The 24,988-nt window shown below is 40.1% G+C and overlaps 1 pseudogene; it reads right to left on the reverse strand.

Annotated features, from left to right (window-relative positions):
• Positions 1–1,310: 1,310 nt before the first annotated feature.
• LOC139310360 (peroxisomal trans-2-enoyl-CoA reductase-like) lies at positions 1,311–24,618 on the reverse strand (annotated as a pseudogene).
• Between the last annotated feature and the right edge of the window lie 370 nt (positions 24,619–24,988).

A 24,988-nucleotide genomic window follows, 5' to 3' on the forward strand; every position in this document is an offset into this window, starting at 1 on the left:
GGTAGTTGGCAGAATTAGCCTGCAATACTTCATTCTAACCACTGCACCACCATGGCTCTTAATTTCAAATCCATTCTTATTCTGCAGTGTTAACTAGATTTGATTGCCTAGTTAGTCTAAACCCCAATCCCAGCAATGGATTATGTTGATGATGGCGATGTATATCCTATCTTTTCTCCAAAAGTGTCTTACAAAGAGTGTCCTCCAATGATCTTCATCACTGAGAGTGGATCTAAGATAATCCAATACTGAACTACACCACCACACCATCTTCTCAAATAACACAAATAAATATGGATATTTATGCATTTTCAAGTATAAGCCCTTAAATTCAAAGTGCCATTATACGATCTTTTGATGTATCTTCTCCAGACCAATCAGAAAGGTTTTAGCTCAGCAATCTGACTCAAAAATGGGAGTTTGAATCCAGCTGGAAGCTATCCAAGTGTTGAAAAGATAAAGCAAAATGTCTATACTTGTTTTTTACCGATGGTGTGAGATAATGTTACATCAAAGTCTCCAATACTGTGTCCAGGACATATATGCATAGATACAAGTATTTATTTATTTTTATTTATTTAGCAATCAGTCAAAGTTCTTAACTGCCCATCACCCTCTGTCTGACAGAGTATAGCATGCAATTAGGGTTCACCCTGTTCATGGCCGAAAGGCAACTATGAAACATAGGTATAAACTACCTATTTCTTAATGTTAAAACATTAGCCATTCTAACTTTCATTATTACAGCAAGAGTTATTAACACAAAGCCATTAAAGTGTCCAGGAAAACAAACTGTCATATTCCAGCTGTAGTTATTTCAGCATCTTCACATCCATAATGTGAGAATGCCAAAATCAGATGGGATCTTGCACAAGATCCTGTCATTCTATTGAAAAAACATAAGGCCAAAATCTCACATTTTAATTTATAGGGCTCTGAATACGATACAGGTGAGCAATGGATGTTTCACTTTCTTCAACAATCTTGTGTAACAGGAATTTAATTTACCATGCTTTAACAAACAGCCATTTCACTTTCTTGAGAGAATATTCATGGGTCACAGAGGCAATATAGTAACAGGATGCAAAAATTTACAGAACAGTTACAAGATTTTCAGTTTACCCAATAATGTTTACCAGGCAATGAATTTGTTCAATAACGTAACTTAATATAATATGGTTTCATATAATTATGTTTAGTGAATGTTTTAAAGGTTCATTAACAATTAAAAAGGTGTTTTTATTCTAAGGCACAGTTTTTTAGAATTGCAGTTAACTACTGAAAAATAACTTTTTCCTAATGTAATGGGAACAAAACCCATTTCTTTGAATTATAGTTTTGATTTAGGTTTTCCTGAAAGCATGCTTCTGAGTGCTTTGGCATTATGTCCATCTGGTGCTGGGGGCCATCTGTCATGATCTAGGAGAAAAGAGAAAGTTGCCTCAGAAAGCAAAACTAATGCTATTGATTTAAATTTCAAAGATTTTTTTCCCAAAGAAAAACACTTAAAACAAAATGAGTTAGAGTTACTTTTATATAATCTCAAAAACAGAAAAATGAATATATTTAATATTTCAGAATATTGTGATAGTCATTTTCTTCTCAATGAAGAATAAAGAGTTCAAGCATTTGGCTACATTTAAAATCCTGTTTGCTAAATTTCAATTAAGAATGTTGTTTGAGTGTTAACCCCAGAGTAATTGTCAAAGATGTATAAAGGAACTTCAAATATATGCTAGAAATGTAATTGTCAAGGGAACTTTTTATCATCTCTGATGGTTTGGTGATAAAGCAAAAAATATTGGAATCAGATTTCCCTAATTCAGAATATTCTTCAAATAAATATTAAAATGAATCCAGAATTTTCCTCTTAGATTTGATGGACAAAGATATTGACAGAAAATTTGGAACTTTTTACTCAGTCTTCCATCCTTCTGAGGGCGGTAAAATGAGGACCCAGATTGTTGGGGGCAATATGCTGACTCTGTAAACCACTTAGAAAAGGCTGTAAAACACTGTGAAGCAGTGCTATTCCAATTACAATAAATCTAAGTGCTATTCCAATTACTACATATGTTAACAGCAACATGCAAAGATGGAAAGATACACTAATTCCCACAACTGAAGAATCAATGGTGAAGGTGTTGGAATTGGTAAACATGGCAAAATTGATTACTTTTATTAAAGAGAAGAATTAACTATTTTTGTTTCTACTTGGAAACTACTTCTGGATTTTTTTTACTCAAAACTGAGAAAATATCTAATTTTAGGTTTTGGTTATTAGACTGATTTTATTGTTAGAGAAATGGCTTGAAATATTTAGAATTGTAATACAAAAGGTTGAGGGTTTTTTTTTTTTTTTTTTTTTGGTATTCTACTGCACTGGAAGTGGGAAGTAGAAAGAAGTCACTTTTTTTTTCCTCTTTATCTTCTCTTGCACCTTCTCTTTCTTCTTTTTAAACTTTCTTAATTTTTGCTTGTATTTGTATTTTAACCCACAATAAATTCTAGTAATTTTTGCTTTAAAAAAGAGGGTTGTTTGACCCCAATCACTGAGGTTGGCAGCTTAGCTTACTATGTTTATTTAGCCAATCAAAATTAAGCAAACCAGGACTTCACACAATATGTGAAGCCAAGCTGTAAGTTACATGACAGATATGATAGTATTCAAAATTAAGAAAATGCCTTAACGGAGACAATTTGCACACATCCTTAACTTGTTTCACATGAGGGAAATGGGTCCTCCGCTCACCCCAAAATTAAATAGAAATACGTAAGTGGCTGTAACACAAACCAAATAATTGCTGATTCCTAAATTAAGCCAATTACATGAAAGCTCTCTTGGAGGGAAAATCAAAAGAAAATTCCAACAATGGTGGAATGACATTACCAGGGGAGTTTTTTTTTTTTTTTTTTTTTTTTTTTTAAATTTGATTTATATGCCGCCCTTCTCCGGAGACTCAGGGCGGCTTACAGTGCGTTAAGCAAAAGAGTTGAGACTAATTGTTGTAGAAAGTAGATGTACCCAGAACTAAATCAGAGATGTGAAAGGTGAGAGATTAAATAATTATTAACATTAGGAAATAAATGAAAAGTAATGTAAGATTTCAAGAAGCCAACATGCATCACAATAATCTAGGCCAGGTAGAGTATTTGACAGAGGTGGACAGCTACAGAAATTGGATGGATGGCTAGATGGATGGGTGAATTTAACAAGTCAATCATACAAAGGGGAAACAGCTCTTGTGATCCTATAGCACTTACAATTCCAATCTAAGTAAATTTAGATTCCTTTCATTAGCAGAGTTTAACCAGAAAAGAAAATAAATTAAAAAGTAATAACTTGGCTTTACGGGAGCAAATTAGGGATCACAAAGATGGAGAATGAAATTTGGATTTAAATAGAGAATGTTAAATTTCCAACTCTTTCATGTAAACATATGATTAAATTCTATCTTGTAGCATGATTACTTGAATATCTCTAACAAACCTAAAAGTTATATGCACCAGGAAAAACCTTGCTCAAAGAAAATCCAGATTATGTTGGTGTATCTTTCTGTATGAATTGAGAGTTTAAATCTTATAGAAGCCTTATAGGCAAATTAAACATTTAGTAGGCAATGTGAAAACATTTGAGTCAGCGATTTTAACAGAAAAAAGCACATACGGTAATCTGGAAAGTGCAATACGATAATTTCTGGACTAATCTCCTAAATGAAGCGGAATTTGAGTAAGATGGAGAAGTCCTAAAGATAAATTCATTTTTAATGTCAGGGCAAAAACATCAGAAAAAAAAAAGGAAAGCAGATACCGTCTGCTAAAACAGTCAGGTTATTATTTTACCACTATTTTTAAAGCATTGTTTTACCTGGAATGTCCCAGAGGCAAGTGTATAGGCTTTGTCCACCATCAACCTTCACAGTTTCTCCTGTTATAAAGGAGGCAGCCGGTGAAAGCAAGAAACACACCAAAGTTGATATCTTAAAAGGGAAATAGAATTATTCATTGTTACGTTAGTTGCCTCCCAGACAAGATGGGAGACACATAAATTCAATAAATGAAAACATATTAACCAAAAAGTCAATAAACAAACAAACAAACAAATAAATTACTATTAACCATTATAGCACAGGGCCTTTCAGATGTTCAATTCAGGTTTCACTTATTCTTGTTGCTGGATTCACATATCCTCTGTAGTTTGGTGGACAGACTCAGCTTTCATATTATGATAAGGCACAAACCTTGAGTTATCCACAAAACCTGTGCTCACACAACACAAAAAGATGAAGTACTTAGCTTATTGTAATGAGAGAACCTGCTCAATAAATGATAAGACTAGAGCAACACTTATAATCCGGTTTCTTTCTCTGCAGACGAGGCAAATTGTGATACAGATCTGAAACATTCATACACATACTGTGGTTGCAAGTGAGCATAAGAAGTTGGATATCGTGACATGTAAGACAAGTATAGTACTGCCAGCACTATTTTGCTATCTTTTACATACATGTTTTTAAGGTGTAGAACGTGTGTCACATTTTGAATGGGAATGTTAGCTTCATATCCAAATGTGTATTTAATGGTAATCTATTAAATCAATATTTTATTAACTAATTGAATAGGTTCACATAATTTGCTTAGTTCTGGTTTAGTATACTGTGTCAATAATTCAGATTAAGCGTATTGTATAAACTAAAACTCAAATTAATAACAAAATCAGTTTGCACTGAATATTAGCAATAAAAATGTATAACATGAAGAGAACAAAATCCAATTTTTAAAATCACCTGAAAACCCAGAAGTTCAAAATATAACAATTACATCAACATAGCACTATACCTCTTCAGGAAGTCCTAATCTCTTTGCAGGAATCCTCTTAATATTGTCTTTAAACAAATTTTCACCATCTTTGTAGTGTGCAACAGCAGTTTCTGAAAATATAACTCCCTGCAAAGAAAGGACAGTTTCAACATTAAGATTTTGTAATTGTTTTTCACAGCAATAAAAACTCCAATCACTTTTGACATTCACTATGAACTCTGAATATCAGTACTGAAAATAAATGACCTGGATTTATAAACCAACAAGGAAACTGCATTGGAAAGGAAGAATGATAGCCTTGTAAGTAAAGTGCTATTCGACTCAAGCTCCTTTTTGGCGACTTTGTGGACTTTATGCAATTTTGCTAGCAAGGGGGTAGCTCTTGCCTTCTTCCCACACATCCCACATTTAGCTTACAACTCTTGGGGTTTCTATTTCTATAAATGTAGTACGTGTAGTAATTACATTTAATTAATTACTAAATGGAATTACTACACATACTACATTTATAAAGCAACACAAAGATATCTACCTGTTTTGTATAGACATCTGAAGAGCAATTTCATCCCCAGTGCTAATATTAAAATACTTCTGTAAACATTCTTCCTCAATCTGGGTTGGTCACCGAGACCCTGAAGATGGGCTCCAGCACAAGTCCGAAAGCCCAAAAGACAAAACCTCTGGTCCAGGTGACCAACCCAGATTGGATCCTGCAACATTATCCTGGGACACGTATATTCACCTCCATTTGTGATTCTTCCCCCAAAAAACAAACTCCATTGAGTGTAGATTACAGCCTCTAATCCCCTTCTCAGTGTTTGGTATAGCTAAAGATGTAGATATAAAAATCTTAGCAGTTTCAATAGATACGGTATTAGGAGCAAAATCTTCTGATCTATGAAAAAGCTCCTATCTTCATCCATCCAAGATTAAATTAGGCAAATAAGATTGTCAGAATCAGCTTGAGCATTTAGCTCCAGTCTGTTGTCTAAATCACTTATTTCATAACCTACCGGGGCAACTGAGTTAATCCTCACTCCATTACATGCCCACTCAATGGCTAAACTTTTGGTCAGGTTATCAACTGCAGCTCTTGCCGCTCCACTGTGCCTGCAAAGGAAGCAAAAGAAGAGGCAGACTTAATTTCCTTCCACAGGTTAAGTTAGACCAGTCTGAAATTAGATGTTGTGATTATGAAATGCCTATAACTATACTCTGCTATCTTTAAGTGGGGTTTAGAGTTCAAGAAGCTCTCCTCCTCCAAGTAATCTTGATACCATGGGGCAGTTGTCAGAAATAGTGATCAATTTCCACTCATAGTTTAGCTAGCCAGAGTCAGGATGGTTGAAAATCCCACCGTTTAGTTATTCCAGTCTAATTTATGTGTATAAGCACAGATTTTACAAATAGCACCCAATCTGTATCCCCAGCTATAATAAAATTGCTTGTTTGGCCTTACGGATCTTCGAAATACAAATATCTCTAAGATTTCTGAGATTTTAGTGGGTAACAGGCATAATTTTCTCTTACAGCTAGGATTGTTCTCAGGACGGAGTTAGAGGCCAACAAAATGTTCTCTCTCTTTCGACTTGTAATTACATGAAACTCTTCCAAGGCAAAAAATATCTGTGTGCACCTGTGTGCATGTTAATGTTCTGCAATCAGGAAGCTTGCAGCAATTTCATAATCAGAATTCCATGAACACAGTCCCAGCAGACAAGTCTATGCAAAGACAAATAGTATTTCAATTGGTTGATAAGAAGGTTCAAATATCATGTTACTCCATGATGTGGTTTCATTGTGAGCATGATTTAGCCCCATTACAGGTAGTCCTTGACTTACAACCATTCATTTAGTGACCACTCAAAGTTACAATGGCCCTGAAAAAAATGACTTATGACGGTTTTTCACATTTACAACCATTGCAGCACCCCCATGGTCACATGATCGAAATTCAGGCACTTGGCAACTGGTTCATATCTTGCAGCGTCCGAGGGTCATGGGATCATGTTTTGTGATCTTCTGACAAGCCAGATTCATTTAACCGTGTTACTAACTTAACCACTGAAATGAGTCACTAACAACTGCGGTAAGAAAAGTCGTAAAATGAGGCAAAACTCACTTAACAATTATCTTGCTTCATTCATTGCATCCTTCAGTCTCAAGAGACTATGGTATCGTGCTCTGGAAAGAGGTCCTAAAACAGCATCTGGTGTGACTAAAAAGGCCAATGCGAGAATGGCAATCCCTTCCACACTGAGGGGAACATACATTCTGTCCCCTGCCCAGCCCCCAGATTTCGCTGGTTCCAGGACTGCCTCTTTGCCTCAGCCTGCCAAACAAGGGTCTCTTCGAATTGGAGAAGGCCATGCTGTGTCTTTAGCCTCCAAGCTGAACGATCGGAGATCAAGGTTTCCCAGTTGTTAATGTCCATTCCCAGGGCCTTTAGGTCCTCTTGCAGATATCCTTATATCTTGCTTAACATGAGAAATTTTGGGCTCAATTGTGGTCATAAATCAAATATATAAGTCAATTAACATTTTTTCTTCATGAGTGAATATTCTCTAACAAACCATGCTTTTGCAAGCAGTTGCTGTGAACTATTTTTGGGATCCAAGTTTGAGGATCATAAAGATAGGCAAAAGTCCACAATTCTCAAAGATTCCTATGATATCTGTGGAAATATACCAAGAAACAATGGATTTAGAACCAGCCATTGTTCCAGATAATGTTGATGCCCTTAGAACACACCAAAAGTTCTGGTAGCTCAGGATCTGAAGACTACCAACTCCTGACTTGATCTGTAAAGTCCAGAGTTGGCAATCTCCAATCTCTAAGATGCACATGGCCCTCCAGAATTTTTGGCCTAGCTACTTCTGTTCTTCCTAATCCACCAATGTAGCAGATGTTAATTTCTTCAAAACTTTCTGATATTCTGATTTCTGCATTGGAAATCTATATAGTAACTGGGCTTTGCAAAAACAAGGCCATTAAAAAAAATAGGGAGAACACAATACAATACTGATAAAAAGGGAGCTAGCTAGGGAACAGAGGCTTCAACCTTTCCTGCCTATTAACTTCAAGCTGCAAAACACTATTGCAAGAAGCAAGAAAATGTCTTATGTCTATAAATGAGTGTCTGCTCAGAATTGCCTGAACTGCAAGATAGGAGGCAAATGAATTTGATAAATAAATTAAAATAAATACATTTACTTAGACTTAATTGACAACAAGCATGCATTTGGATATTAATAACAGCTTACGATAAGCCAGGCATCCCTTTCCACATATCAGCCACAATATTGACAATGGCACCTCCGTGATCCCGCATCCAAGCATTGTATACTATATGGAAACAAGGGGGGGGGGGAGCAGTAATTAATATTGTGACATTTTTATTTACATTTTCAGAATCTGTACAGAACACAGTCTCTGTTTGAGTTAATCCCCCTCCCACACACACACAACCTCTGTAGCTAAGTGTATCAATATGGGGGGTTGTGTAATATACAAGATAGCAATGACATTAAATCCAGATACTTGCCAGAGGGCACAAGTAACTATGAATGGAGGTTCATTCCCCACATTACTGAAAACATATAAAACCACTCTGTCACACACACCCCAAAGCCCAAACCTACTTCACTGTGGGGTGTGTGTGTGCAGGGTGAACAGTGTAAGCCTACTATAGCAGACAACATGGCTGTGGCTTGGAGAAAGATCTATTCCAATTCTTCCCACCAAAAAAAATTATGGATTGACTCAAAGATGCGGAAGATATGGTACTGAGCAGTGAGTCTCCCTGGCTGGGAGGTACCAATAAAGCTACAGGGGAAGAGCAAAGAGAGTATCCTAGTAGCAGGAGCATCCATGGCATAGATGGGGTAAATCCTAATGCCTCTCCCCCCCCGCCACTGACACAGATTCTAGAGAAAAGAGATCTTTCTGCGGTTCAAAGATCTTCAGATCAGGAATATGGAATGTCAATGGCTTATACCTAGGAAAGCTAAACATTGTTAAGGACGAAATCAATAGGCTCAACAATGAAATACTTGGCATCATGAACTTCATTGGACTGGCTGTATATGGAGACATTAAAAAATGGTTCAGAATCGGAAAAGGCAATTGGCAAGGTTGCATCCTGTCACCTATACTATTCAACATGTACACAGAAATAGTTATGACAAATGCACATTTGGAGGAATCTATCACTGGCGTTAAAATTGGTGGTAGGAATATCAACAACCTCCGATACACAGACAATATAACATTGTTCATGGAAAACAAGTAGGATCTAGAGAGGCTAATCCTGACAGTCAAAGGTGAAAGTGAAAATTTGGACTGCACCTTAACATCAAGAAAACAAAGATAATGACAACTGCAGAGAACATGCAGATCAGAGTGCTACTATCCCAGTTGGCAGCGTCACTTGATGATTTCCAGCTTTACCTGGAAATGTCAGTCACTGCCTAGGCAATCACCACTATCCATAGCAGGCACTCTAGCATTGAGTCACTCCAAATAAAGTAAAACAATTATATTCCAGTATTATTAATACCGGTAAGTATTTTGATGAGTTATTCAAATTTACACATTTATAAAATCTAAATGCAGATAACAAAACACCAATATTCTCAACAAACAAACAAACTGTAAGGAATAGATTTTAGTATTTCTGATCTTATCATCAAAGCAGTTCAAATTCTTATTAAATGTCTTCTTTGACTTATAATTAAAACCAACTATTCTCTGTCAGAGATGCAGTCTGAATAACTGTTGTGTTATAATTTAACCTAACATAATTGGCAAAACATGGTAAACACTACATAGTTAGGTTTATCATTATACCTCACTTTCAACCATTCCCTCAACCATAATTATGTTGCAACAGCCAAATATATACCAGCTAACAAGAATGTGACCAGCAAAGATTTGTTTCCCGGCAGAGCTATGGATAAATCTCTTATTCATTTGCAGGAGTGTGCTTGCTGGATTCATATCAGGGGTGAAATTCATTTACCTTCGCTACTGGTTCGCAAATGTGAGCGCGCACGCCTCCTACGTGCATGCACAGAGCCTTCTGCGCATGTGTAGAAGGTCAGAAACAGAACGTGATGACAGCTGGGTGGGTGGAGCCTCCCGCCACCGTTGCTACCAGTTCGCCCGAGCCGGATAGAACTGGCTGAATTTCACCACTGATTCATATGTCAAAATAAACTGTAATTGCAAATATTTAAGGCTAAATATAAAAAATGTCAAGGCATAAAAATGTGAAATGCAAAGTAATCGTGCTTCAAATGGCTTTATGAACAAAACTTCAAGTTATAGTAAGTAATCACCTGTTTTACAGCAATAGAAAGTTCCAGTCAAGTTGGTTTCAATAACAGCATGCCAGCCTTTTGCGCTTATTAGTTCAGATGGGCTAAGAAAGTGCCCTCCTCCATTGTTGACCAAAAAATCTATCTTACCGTGAAGATCTAAAGTTTCTTTCACCAGTGCCTCTACCTACAAGGAAAAAGAAAGCGTAGTGGTAAGATTGACGTTCTATTTGCAGATTTCTGTACAGGATTAAAATCAATACTTGGCCTTTTGTTTAAGGTCAAATAGAGTATTTGTCTATAAACTTAAATAAGTGTGGTGTTTCTTTAATAGAAAATCCTTTCCGCAAAATAGTTTTCAGTACTGTTAGAAATCACGATATGGCAGTTAAAATATCACCTAGAATATTTCTGAAGATTTCATCACAATGACAAAATTTCTGTTGTGATTTGGCTGCAGTATGCCTGCAGAAGGATTTGTACAAGTTTATTGAGAGTTTACTCTTAAACGTAATTTATAAAGAAGAAAACAAGAGTATTATTACTTAGAAAACTCATATACTGTAGTTATTATGTTATATAGTTACTTTATAATGTTATAGTCCCATCTTAGCCATGAAAGCCAGCTGGGTGACTTTGGGTCAGTCACTCTTCTCAGCCGAACACACCTCACATGACTGTTATTGTGGTTACAATAGGAGGAAGATGTGTTGGATATGCTTGCCGCCCTGAGTTATTTGTAAAAAAAAAAAAAAAGGCAGAATGCAAACAAACAAACAAGCAAGCAAGTAATAAAAATTGTAGTCAAAGGTTCTTATCATATATCATAGTCCTGCAAAATGTGTTTTTACTGTATCTGCCTGGCTACTGTTGGAAATGAATTCAACCAACAAGCATGGGTCGATGAAAACAAAGAGACTTTATTAAAAGAAAATAATAAAAACAATTTTGCAAAATAGGGTGGTATCCCAGCAGACCTCAACAAGGAGTTTGAGCCAGGAAGCCACACCTGAAATTTCAAAAGCATTACATTTTATAGTTCCCTATCCCAACGCCCCCCCATGCCCCTCCTACATCGCATCCAGTGACCAATCACGGCTAATCCGAAGCGCCTTTTAGAGAGAACATCATCTCTTTCTCTAATTACATGTTCATCAACACTTCCCTATACCTACACAATATTTTGCAAGCATAGCTCTTTCTTATCTCTATTGCCTTGGCATTAAAGAGTGGGCCTCTTTCTAACGGTCCTAAAATAAAAGAAGATCTATTCTAACACAACATTGTTACATATTGGTATGCTTTCAACATGTCTTTTCTCCAACTATCTTAAAGCAGAATAATATCTAACAAATTTACCAGAGTAGCAGAGCTGGAAGGGATCCTGCAGGTCATCCAGTCCAACCCGCTGCCTAAGCAAAATTGAATCTTCTCTTATATGCATTTCTAACCTATATATCTACATACTATTTTATTTTTGAATGTTCTCATATCCTACACTACCAATGACAGTTGATCAAGAGGTCTATGACTTTAGCCACTCTTTGAAAGGGATCGAATGGCAGTGGTTTAATAACCATCGTTCCTGTCATTTCAGAGGCGTATTTCAGAACAAGCCTCTACAAAGCAAATTATGTTTCCACATGACATCTGGTAACATGATGTTTCCTTTCCTGGGAAAGATGATCAAGCCCAGTCACAGTTAAAATACAACAATTTATATATGTAGCAATGTACTTGATATAGAACTATTGCGCTAAAAATCACAACTCTTAACAAAAGAAAGCTGGCAGCCAGTGCTGTACTTAGAAGCTGTGTGCCAAACAGAGCAGAATTATTTATAGCACAATGATGGGAAAGCTTTATTAGAAAGCAAGGATGCCCTAGTGGATAGAGATTAAAACTCAGCATTCAACAAGTTTTCCCCTAGGTGGTTTATTTGAATCTGCTGTAACAGATTTCTCAGAGAAACAAAGCTGCTGACAGATGTAGATATATGAAAAATAAGGTATTTTAAGCTGTATAAAAAAGAATTTTAAAAAAAGGGCATTGATCCCTTTCAGAGTGATAATATTATCTTAGTTCCTTGAGGGAGACATCTTTGTAGCCACATCTTCAGGAAGAAGAGACCCCCTTTTCTGATTCTGTCACCGAAGGGAAACACAGGCCAAATTTTTCTGATTAAAGTCCATTCAACTTGTAATGTACTACTCTCTCAGGTTTTGTGTCCCTTGTTCTTGGAAACAGTGATTTGAGTTACCGGTAGCATCCTATGTAAAGATCCGTGATCTTTAAATCATAGCATACAACCTAGCAGATCGCACTAATTTAGAAAATCATAGTTAAACTAAGCATTAAAGTATTGGTCAATCCTACATAAAAGTGAATTCTGATATTGTGCTAAGCCATACTTTGTTTAACTATTATTTGCCAATAACACCACAAGATGCTGAACCACACAGAGCAAAATGTGTTATAATACGGTATATGAATCTAGTTAAACTATCATTTTAAAAATCTATTTTTAATGTATCCTTCTTTGCTGGAATTGATTCTTGACTCAATAGATTCTGGTTTGGGGTTTTGTACATTTGATAGCTCACTTTCTGTTTGACTCTTTAGGATACACTTTGGCCTAAATTAGGATCAATTACCTTTTTGTCGTTTCCAGCCAATTGGTTTATTTAACAGCTCTGTCATGCACTAGACAGGAAGTTCAGGCTAGAGATCACAACATATATTTAAAATTGTGTAGTATAGCTGAAAACAGCATATGGTTGGAGATGAAGCCTAGACAAAAGCCTTATATTGAGGCAGATTACTTACTCATATAATTCAATATTGCTTGCATATACAGGTAGTCCTTGACTTACAACCAAAATTGAGCCAAAAATTTCTGTTGCTAAATGAGACAGTTGTTAATTGAGTTTTACCCCATTTTACGACCATTCTTGCCACAGTTGTCAAGTGAATTATTCCAATTGTTAAGTTAGTAACATGGTTCTTAAATGAATGTGGCTTCCCAAATGACTTTGCTTGTCAGAAAGTTGGAAAAGTGATCACATGACCCTGGGATACCGCAGCCATCATAAATATGAGTCAGTTGCCAAGGGTCTAAATTTTGATCACGGGGATGCTGCAATGGTCATAAGTGTGAAAAATAATCATGTCACTTTTTTCAATGTTGCTGTAACTTCGAATGGTCACTAAATGAATCGTTATAAGTCAAGGACTACCTATACCGGCAATACAAATGCTACAAAATATTATAGCATTGAACCAGAATGTTTTTTCCTTTTCTAAAATCAAAGCAATTGCCAAATTATAATTCCATTTCCATCTCAGTAAATGGAACTTCACCTAAAGCAGGGATCTTCAACATGATGTCTTTTGAGATTTTCCAAATTGTTAAAGATGGATGTTACCAACAAAATATGGCGCGGCAACCAGGTCGAGGGCGGTGGTGCTGGAGAGCTGGAGAGTTGTTGGCGTTGGAGGAGAGGAGAGGAACATCAAGCCTCGACATTGAAATGGGGGAGTTGAACCCCATTGTGCTCAGGGGTTGAAGGATACATGGCTAACGTTAAGGGTTGTGTGGAAAGACCTGGGGTTGGAGAGGCTGGTGGACGGCTCAAGTATTGGGTCGCTATGGATGGCCTCCCCCCCTCCCTTTCTAGGCCCTGTTATCGGCCTATCGGCCAATGTGGACTTTCTTCCCCAGAGCTTGGGACCTGGCTCTGTCTTTCGTCCTGTCTCCTGGCTGTATGGAGGACAAGGCAGTTATGGGAGGATGGATGGAGCCAGTTCCAGACTACGTTCGCCGCAGACGGGACTCATCTTTTCAGGGCCAGGAACACCAAACCACCGTGAGAGGGTGGTTTGGACTTTTTTTCTGACTCTTTCCATCTTGCCTGATTAGGATGGCCAACCACCGTGAGAGGGTGGTTGGATAGTTCCCCTCAACTGGACTGAACGTGAGGACTCCTACCCATTACCGTGAGAGGGTAATGGTGACTCTTCCGATCATCTTAGTCTTGCTTCCTGGACATTTGAAACCATCATTATCGACCCCTAGGCCATGTCTAGGCCAAACTTGTATTATCTTGTATTTGCCAAACTTGTATTATCACTCTAGTGTTAAAATGTATTCTAGGGCAAAGCTTCTTGTGCTGCGAGATTCCCCCCTCTCGCAGGCCTGGCCCTCTATGTTATCGAGGGCCCACCTTAATGACGGATCTTGGGACCCCGAGAGGTGGCATGTCGCAAAAAGGGGATTGAGGGGTTTTTTAAAGACTTTTTTAATTAGACTTTTAAGGGGTTCTGAGGGTGGGGGAGGTTATGTGGGTTTGGGGGAAAACCCACGGGGGTTGGAGACCAGTCCGGCTGCTATTAATGGTGCCGTAGGGGGTACGGACTCTGGGGGAAAGGGGACTGTTAGAATGCCCTCTAGTGAGGGCTTCTCTATTAACACGCTGAGTGGGAGGGGCAGGTATGGCGGGAGCAGGGGGCCATATCATGTGGTGGGGGCATGTGCTCGCTATCTCCGAGCGATTGCGTGCCCCGGTCCCCTTAGCTCTTCCCATTCCCCAGGCTGCTTAGAGTCTCAGCGCCCGAGTCTCCGGCTGATGTTATGTAATGCCAGGTCCGTAGTAAATAAAGCCCCCCTCATTTGTGATCTTATTCAGGAGGGGGGAGCGGACCTGGCAGGTATCACGGAGACCTGGTTGGGCCATGAGGGGGGAGTTCCCCTCGTGGAGATGTGCCCATCAGGCTTCCGTGCATTTCATCAGCCGAGAGCTCAGGGCAGGGGCGGGGGGTGGCGGTCATTTTAAAAGAGGGTCTTGATCCGAGGGAGACCACTGTACCTCAGATAGCCGGATGTGAGTCCCTTTTTGTGAAGTGGGGTCGTGGGGTGCAGATGGGTCTGTTGATCACGTACCTTGCTCCCTGCCACGTGGCAACGACCCTGCCCGAACTCCTCAATGTTATAGCCGAGGTGGCGGCTGATACCCCCAGACTTGTGGTCATGGGGGATTTCAACCTGCCATCCATCGGTGAGACATCTGAGGTAGCTCGGGAGTTCATGGCTTCCATGACGGCCATGGACCTGACCCAAGTAATTCACGGCCCTACTCATATGGGGGGACACACTCTGGACTTAGTTTTTATCTCTGGTCAGTGGTTGAGTGGCCTTGATATAGGGGATGTAGATATTGAACCCTTGTCATGGTCTGACCACTCGCTCCTTCGACTAGACTTTCTGACCGCCGTACCCCGTCGCAGGGAGGTGGAACCGACCAGGTGGTTCCGCCCCAGGCGCCTGATGGACCCTGATAGGTTCCAGATGGAGCTTGGGCCATTTCCTGAGACTCTAGCTCACGACTCGGCTGATGACCTGGTGGCCGCCTGGGATAGTGCGGCTGCCGGGGCTTTGGACCGGGTCGTGCCTTTGCGGCCTCTGACCCGGCACCGAACTCACTTAGCTCCTTGGTTCTCTGAGGAGCTGAGGGAGATGAAGCGCCGGAAAAGACGCCTAGAGAGCGGTTGGAGGGCCAGTCGTTCCGAGTCTGACTTGACACTGGTAAGGTCTCATATTAAGACCTACCTAGTGGCGATAAAAGCGGCGAAATCTAGTTATTTTGCCGCTCTTATCGCGTCATCAGATAACCGCCCAGCCGCCCTGTTTAGGGTGACCCGCTCCCTCCTCCATCTGGGAGCGCGGGAGGACCCCTTGCAGGGCCGAGCTGAGGATTTTGTACAGTATCTGGATGATAAAATAACTCAGATTCGGGAAGACTTGGCCGCCGACTGGGTTAGTTCAGACGAGATGACTGAGGCAGGCCTTGAGAGTGTTATCTGGGAGGAGTTCGATCCTGTGGCTCCCGAGGACGTGGACAGGATCTTGGGGCGGATGAACGCAACCACATGTTTATTGGACCCGTGTCCCTCCTGGTTGGTGCTGGCTTCCCGGGAGGTTACGCGAGGCTGGCTCCAGGGGATTATTAACGCTTCTTTGAGTGAGGGTGTCCTGCCGCCTGCCTTGAAAGAGGCGGTGGTGAGGCCTCTCCTCAAGAAGCCATCCCTGGATCCGGCTGTTTTGGCTAACTATCGTCCAGTCTCCAACCTTCGCTTTATTGCGAAGGTTGTTGAGAGTGTGGTGGCGCGACAGCTTCCCCAGTACCTGGATGAAGCTGTCTATCTGGATCCGCTCCAGTCCGGCTTCAGACCTGGGTACAGCACGGAAACGGCATTGGTCGCGTTAGTGGATGATCTCTGGAGGGCCCGGGATAGGGGTTCTTCCTCTATCCTGGTCCTATTAGACCTCTCAGCGGCTTTTGATACCATCGACCATGGTATCATGTTGCGCCGGCTGGAGGGACTGGGAGTGGGGGGCACCGTTTTGCGGTGGTTCTCCTCCTATCTCTCCGACCGGTCGCAATCCGTGTTGACAGGGGGGCAGCGGTCGACCCCAAGGCGCCTTGTTTGTGGGGTGCCGCAAGGGTCGGTCCTCTCGCCCCTCCTGTTCAACATTTATGTGAAGCCGCTGGGTGAGATCATCCGTGGTTTTGGGGTGGAGTTCCATCAGTACGCTGATGATACTCAGCTGTACATTTCCACCCCAGACCATCCCAATGATGCCTTGGAAGTGATGTCCCAGTGCCTGGAGGCCGTGCGGGTCTGGATGGGGAGAAACAGGCTTCGACTCAACCCTTCCAAGACCGAGTGGCTGTGGCTGCCGGCGTCCCGGTATAGCCAGCTGACGCCATCGCTGGTTATTGGGGGCGAATCATTGGCCCCCACGGAGAGGGCCCGCAACTTGGGTGTCCTCCTGGATGCGCGGCTGTCTTTAGAAGGGCATATGACAGCCGTGGCCAGGGGGGCTTTTTGTCAGGTTCGCCTGATACGCCAGTTGCGCCCCTTTCTGGACCGGGACTCCCTACGCACGGTCACTCAAGCACTCGTCACTTCTCGTCTGGACTATTGTAACGCTCTCTACATGGGGCTCCCCTTGGGGTACACCCGGAGGCTCCAACTGGTGCAGAATGCGGCTGCGCGGGGGATTATGGGAGCGACGGGGCGCTCCCATGTGACTCCTCTCCTGCGCGAGCTGCATTGGCTTCCGGTGGACTTCCGGGTGCGCTTCAAGGTGTTGGTGATCACCTTTAAAGCGCTCCATGGCTTAGGGCCAGGGTACTTACGGGACCGCCTTCTGCCACCAATAGCCTCCCATCGGCTGGTTCGCTCCCACAGAGAGGGCCTCCTCAGGGTGCCGTCGGCCAGACAATGCCGGCTGACGACCCCCAGGAGGAGAGCCTTCTCTGTGGTGGCACCTACCCTATGGAACAATCTACCCCCAGAGATACGAGTGATCTCCGACCTTCGGACTTTTCGTCGGGCCCTAAAAACTCATTTTTTCCAGTTAGCCGGTCTGTCTTGATTTTAGGGTTAGTTTTTAAAATTTTAATATTGATTTTAATTGACAAGTTTTAAATTATGGGCCAAATTATAAATTATTTTAACTTTATTTTTAAACTGTGATGTTTTGTATAGATGTTTTTATCTTGGCTGTTCACCGCCCTGAGTCCGAAAGGAGAAGGGCGGTATAGAAATTTGAATAAATAAATAAATAAATAAATAAAATATAGGATTAAAAAAAATATTAATAAATGTAAACTATTTTAAGAGTTTACAAAGCACTGAACGCCCACTCCTATTCCTACATTTATAATTACAGTTATTTAAAATTGTATAATATAGCTGACTGATTCCTAACTGATATAAAAACAACTGGAAACAGCAACATTTGCCATTTCCAGCAAAGGAACTCATATTTATATCACTTTTTTGTGGTTTAATCTTCCAATATTGAGATGAAAATATCATTTTTTCCACTGTAATAATAAAAAGAATAACCCAGTGAACCATACACTAGTCAAATATGGAAGACTATTGCGTTTTTACCTCTTCTTCTTTGCGAATGTTGCATTGTATGGGAGTCACCTGGACAGAACTGGTGGAGGGAATTTCAGCAGCTAACTCTGTCGCTGTAGCTTTTAATCTGTCAAATTTACGAGAGGCAATCACTACATTACTACCTGTAAAACAAAATGAGAAGCATTTCAACATCAGTATAAGTTGTAAAAAGATTAAACCGGATCTCTTGCTGAAATATTAAATCTGGGCTAATCATCCCTTCAGTATCACTTTCAGGCCTATCAAGAGATTACTGCTTCTTGTAAACCTACAAAGAAAGAAAACATGAAAATTGTGCTTATTTTAATCTGATATTTAGTTTATGAACAGCACGCATTATCTTCCTAGTATTAGGGCTAGTTCTTAGAGCATAGACTTAGAGCAGTGGTTCTCAACCTTCCTAATGCCGCGACCCTTTAATACAGTTCCTCATGTTGTGGTGACCCCCAACTAGGGGTGGGTTCTAAAATTTTTTACTACCGGTTCTGTGGGCGTGGCTTATTTTGTGGGCGTGGCTTGGATGTCATGTGACCGGGTGGGCGTGGCTAGCTGGCCATGTGACCGGGTGGCCATGATTATGTGTATAGGGACTACTCAGAGGGATGAAAAAAGTCATTTCTGACAGGTTGTCGCACTTTTGACTGGTCCTCACACTTATTACCATCCTCACATTTATGCCCGTGCAGCATTCTTAACAACCAAGAGCCTTGGTAGTACAGTGGTCAAAAGCACCCTGTTATTAAGACCAGCTGCCTGCAATTACTGCAGGTTTGAATCGCGCCAGGCTCAAGGTTGACTCAGCCTTCCATCCTTTCTAAGGTAGGTAAATTGAGGACCCAGGTGTGGGGGCAATAAGATGACTTTGTATAAATATACAAGAGGATGAAGGCTATTGCTTAGCGCATTGTAAGCCGCCCTGAGTCTCCGGAGAAGGGCGGCATATAAATCAAATTTTTTTTTAAAAAAAAAACCATGTCAGTCATTTCACAATTGCTTCTCTTCATCATGGTGACAAGATAGGGAGAAAAACGTAAAATGTGAGGACAGTCGTAAGTTCGAGGACTGGTTAAAAGTGCGAGGACCAGTCAAAAATAAATTTTTCAGCCCTCTGAGTAGTCCATATGCACAAAAGGACTACCCAGAGGGCTGAAAAAAGTGATTTCTGACAGGTCCTTGCAAATCAAAAATTTCTGAGACCAATGGTGAATACTTAAATTTCAGTAGTCAACAATCCCAGTCTTAAAATGAGTTTAGAATCAGTGGGAGTCACTGATAACAATGAACTAACTAGCTACTGATAATGAGTCCAGTCCTGCCTTTCTTTTCCTTCTGTCCAAGTTTTGCAAGTACTTTTTCCAGGTATATGTTTTATTCCAAAGTATACAAACCATTATTATTAAGGAAAAAATGGGTCTTCCAAGCAATTTTAAAAGACACTTTTTTTTTTTAATTTGATTTATATGCCACCCTTCTCCGGAGACTCAGGGCGGCTTACAATGCGTTAAGCAATAGCCTTCATTCTTTTGTATATTTTATACAAAGTCAGCTTATTGCCCCCACAAACTGGGTCCTCATTTCACCTACCTTAGAAAGGATGGAAGGCTGAGTCAACCTTGAGCCTTGGAGAGATTTGAACCAGCAGAAATTGCAGGCAGCTGTGTTAATAACAGGGTGCACTAAACCACTGTACTACCAAGTGACTATACAGTCACTATCAGAATGACTCTGCTCTCAGCCCCCCTTGTGGCTCCTTGAAAAACATCCCCCCACATATGTAAATAAAAAGAATAAGCTTAAAAAGAGAAAAGATGAATGAGAAGCAAGAGAAACAAAGAGATAATATTGAGAAGGAAATAATTGAAAAAAAAGATAAAGATGACTACACTGGGTTCAATAGAAAAAATGGAATAAGATGAAATATACTGCTAATAATTAAAAAGATGAGGGGAAATTTTGAGAAATATACTTGATAAATGAAAGGAAGACCGGGGTTGCCTGGACTCCATAGTGGAAAATATAAAATTGAAAATGAATACAGCAATAGAGAGGGATGAAGGAAGGAGAAGAGAGAAGGAAGAGAGAAGGAAGAGAAGGGAGGAAGGAAGGGAAGGGAAATTAGAGTAAGCGTGAGGGTAAGAAAGGGAGGAAGAGAGGAGGAAAAGGAGAAAGGAAGAGGAAGTAGGGAGGAGAAGAAGGGGGGGAAGAGAAAGTAAGAAGGAAAGAAAAGAGAGAGGTGGTACAGAAAGATTGCTGTACAATAAAAAAGATGAAAGGGAAGAAAGGCAACCCCAAACAAATATAAAGATATTAAGATAAAGAATGAATTGTTAAACTTTAAAGAATAAAAGAGAACAAATATGAATAAATAGCAATAATTAGAAACAGAGTATTTGGCCAGTTCACAAATTTAAACAGTGTTTAGTCATTTCAATTAAATTTACAATTTCTATATTTCCTTTTTGCCATATTTATTCCTCATCTATTTTTGTAAAAAACCAATATTACCCTTCATCCTCATCTCTAATCTTAATCAAATTCAATTTTTCCCTTCTATTCTATATTATACCCCTTTCCATTGTCATCTATTTTTAAATCCATCCTCACATTGGTTAATTATGTAATATTACAGTTGTTTAATACAAATTCAACATTTTAATATAAATCAATTAGTTATATAACTATCTTTTTTGTATATTAACCAATATGAACATGAATATTCCAATTATTTTCATGCCATCCAATTTCTTACAAATCAATTATATTTACCAATAATAATAAACCAAAAAATTTCCCCCATATATTCCTCCAAATCAAAACTTAACCATTTCTGCTTTCAACACAATATACAATTAATACTATCTCAATTATTACAATTCCCTAGTTAAATAGAGCTTTTTTTCTTTTGTGTTTTAAAATCTTGAACTCTCCTCTTTTGCCCTAAATTTCCCATTGTTTGCACCTACCTTTTTTGGTGAGGAAAAAGAAAATAAATCTGCCTCTGCCTAATTTTCCAATGTAACAGCCAAAGCCTGCTTTACTTCCAGTTTTGTTTTCAGCTTGATTTGCATAAGGAGAAAAAAAAATCTGCTCCAGCAATTTAGCTCTTTGCAGCAAGCTGCAGAGCCCTGCGCAAAACAGCTGAGAGCAAATCAGCTGAGAGTCGGGTGGCAGATCTAATCAATGGGCTAATTAGCCTATGCTGAAGCTGAAAGGAGTTTTTTCTTGCTGTTTGCTTGCAAGGAGGTAACTGCTGCGAGGCACAGGCCAAAGGGTGGGGGCCACCCTCCTTTCCACTTAGTGCCCCCGTCGCCCCCTTTTGCCTCTAGCGCCCCCCTGCCGCCCCCCTTGCCTCTTACTGCCCCCTAAGGCATGGTACCGCCCACTTTGGGAACCACTGGCTTAACTACTTAAGTACTTAACAACCGGTTCTACCGAAGTAGAATCCCACCACTGGGTCTACCCATTTATTTTTGCAGACACTGGTCTACTCACTTGTTTTCTTTTAACACTGATCAGCTGTGGGGTGGCCCTTTGAAGCCCTGGGCAAGAGTTTAAACAGTTTTTTTCCCCTCTAGCCATCAGCTGGGACTCAGGAGGCAGCAATAGATTGGGGGTGGGGCCAAATAAAAGGTAAGAATAACGGGATGGGTGGGTGGGGCCCCAGAACCCACACACATCTAGGATTTGGTGAATCCTAGATGTGTCTTCTTAGTTGTGGCATCCTCTTTTATGAAGCATTCTCCTCCCCCTCCCCCCAAGATTAGATTAGCTCAATCCCTTTTTAATATTGCAGAAGTTCCTCAAGACCTGCTTATCTTATCAGGCCTGAGCCTCCCAAGAACCAAAGACATGCTTAGATCGCTCCTTTTCTGAGGTACACATTTTTAATATTCTCTTTGTCTTCATTTTTAATGTGGATTTGTATATTTTAATACCTGTTGTTTTTATATCTGTTGTTTTATTTCATTGTTATATGGTGCTCAGAATTGCCTTTTGTGAAATGGGCAGCTATACAAATTTGATAAATAAGTAAATTTCTTGAGAAAGGAGAGCAAATCCCCATCCGTTTTAATGTTACATTAATAAATTAATACTAATCATTTCAAAAGCATGTTGGGAATCCTAAATTATATAGTAAAAACTGCATACAGTAGTCGACTCTTCTTAACTACATTTTATAGTAGTTAATCTACTACAGAATCACAGAAATCACAGAATTGAGGAATTGGAGGGATCTATAAAAATCATCTAGATCTTTTTTCTGCAATGAGCTGGAAAACTAATTAAACCATCCTCAAACTAGCTGTCCAGATTCTTCTTAAAAACTTCCAGAGATGGGAAACCCACAACTTCAATGGTTTGATTATTGAAATCCATTGTTGAACTGGTCCATAATGCCTACTTCAAGTAATAGGTTAACCCAAAACCAACTAATTTGAATGATGAGTTAATTGCAGTGTGTGAACTCAGCTTCTTTGATACTCTTTAATACATTTCTGCACATTTCATTCCGCTAAAACACATACACTCTTCAATAAAAATGACTTTGTAGTTTTATCACGTCCTTGAATTGAAATCCAAGCAACACAAATTGCAACTTCCTAGTATAACCCATGGATATTTCTCAAATAATATCAGCATTAGAGTTTAAACAATGTTCATATGATATTAAGTATAACCCAGTGATTTTCAAGATGGAAATCACATGCATTGCAACTCAATGCCAATTATCCAATAGTTTAATTTTCAGAAGTTTTTTGCACAATAGAATTAACAGAACACCTATCATTATCCCACTTCTATCCAGTATCCAGTTCTTTGTCAATGTTTTGCTATGGTTATAACATTCAAATCATTATACTCAGTTAGCTCTAGCTGAAATTTGACACTATTATTGTTTATTTAAAAAAATGGTTAATACTAATTAAAATCACAGCTATTCCTAAATGAGATGACAAGACATCAAACATGGTTAAAAGACCATGCACATCAAGACCATCCACAACCTTGGGACACAGCAACGGTCATAAATATGAGCCAGTTGCCAAACATCTGAATTTTGATCATGTGACCATGGGAATGCTGGCAAGATTGTTACTGTGAAAAATGGTCATAAGCCATTTTATTTAGTTCTGTTGTAACTTTTGACTGTCACTAAATGAACTGTTGTAAGTGGAGGACTACCTGTAATCATAGAAGATATGAAACAGCAGAAGCACAAACAATGAAAGCACTACAGAGGTGGGGACTAGTTTTTGATTTAGTAAAAGAAGAGTTTAACTTAAAAAAATGATTTTTACATAATTAAAGCAGGACACTGCAGTGAATAGCCTACTATATTTTTCTTTTTAAAGAGGAAGAGGAATATAAGCACCTATGCTTTAATTTTTTACTTTATTGTTTTCCTGAAAAACATTAACAGTTACAAATCTGCTCCAGGAATCTGACAAATTGTATTGCTTAGTTCCCATCATCTTATAGATGCTTGATTAAAAGTCAGTCACAGCTTCCAGAAAAGCATTCCCTCTCCAGGTTGAGCTAGATATGCAGAAAAACCTGTCAATATCCACTATGCAGAAGGATGGGCACGCATGAGCTTTATCTTAATCCATCTGTCAGTAGTTTGAATATTGTGAAAGTAATGCTCATCCATAAAGCCAAATCCAACTAAATCACCGATCCAGTTCGCACATAGCAAAAGAGTATATTTGAGAAGAGTCCACATACACTTTCCAAATAAAAATTACATTTATTTTACGGAAATAGAGCAGAATGCCAGCTTTTGATAAAACTGTCACATAATCACTATGTCCTGTTACAACATAAGATAACACAGTTGGAAAACTAAACTGGTTTTATGTTTTATAGACTGGGAAATGAAGAGGGAAAAAGAGAAGCAGAATCCTAAAGCATTACACAATCTGTTTTCTTGAATTTTCTTTATTGCCTACAGTATTTCCTTCAGTTATACACCATTCATACATGATCAGCTTCTCATTGATTACGCTTCCTACCGATACCATGTCCTACCGTTTTGCAGGAGAAGCAAAACGTCTTCCAAAAAAAAAAAAAAAAATCAAGAAAGTCCAGTTGCCTGTTGAAAGAAAGCACCTTTGGGACAACCATGACCCCTGGATGAGTGAGAATCTCCATAGACATCCTGTCACTCTTGTCCAAGTCCTAAAGCTACCATCAATAACACGGAGGAAGGACTCGCAGGCATAGGGAGCTTCCACCCTTCCACCTCTCCCATTTCCCCCAGGGGAGGAGAAATCAGCCCGCTCCCAGAGAGGCTAGGCTCTCTCCTCCGTTGCCCACCGAGATGCAGCAGCTCAGCAGCGATAGCCTTGCCGATGCCCGTGGCCCCGCCCGTCACGATGGCCACGTGGTTGCGAAAGAGTCCAGCCGCCAGAATCCCTCGGCCACCGCCGTTACTAAACGACGACGAGGACGCCATCTTGACAGCTCTCAGTCATACTCTGAACCCCCTTTTAAAGCCATTCATATCGCCCGGAGCGCTCCGGATCACGTGTATTGAGCCACTACGCCCCCTCCCCTCCCCTTTCGAAATCGGAACGCTGCCTCTGGAATAGCGCCGTATACAGTACAGGGGCAGCCTTCTCCCTGCCACTGTAGGATCGATCAGACAAGACCCCTCTTCCCTCCTCGGCGCTCCGGATGCCACCCCAAGGTAGGCAATTGGGGGGCAATTAACCGGCGTTTTGCAGGCCTTGCCAATCTTGCGGGAACAGGGAAGCCTGGCTTTGATTTAAGAGAATTGGGCTTTTTCCAACATGAACACTGGCCACGCGACTTCGCCCTCCTTTCCTGTAAGCCTATTAAAAAGCGGGAGGAAACCGGGAATCTCTCACCTG

Source organism: Pituophis catenifer, unplaced genomic scaffold (assembly GCF_029215685.1).
Source record: "Pituophis catenifer annectens isolate HBS135680 unplaced genomic scaffold, rPitCat1.0.hap2 SCAF_1, whole genome shotgun sequence".
In the NCBI taxonomy this organism is placed as follows: domain Eukaryota; kingdom Metazoa; phylum Chordata; class Lepidosauria; order Squamata; family Colubridae; genus Pituophis; species Pituophis catenifer.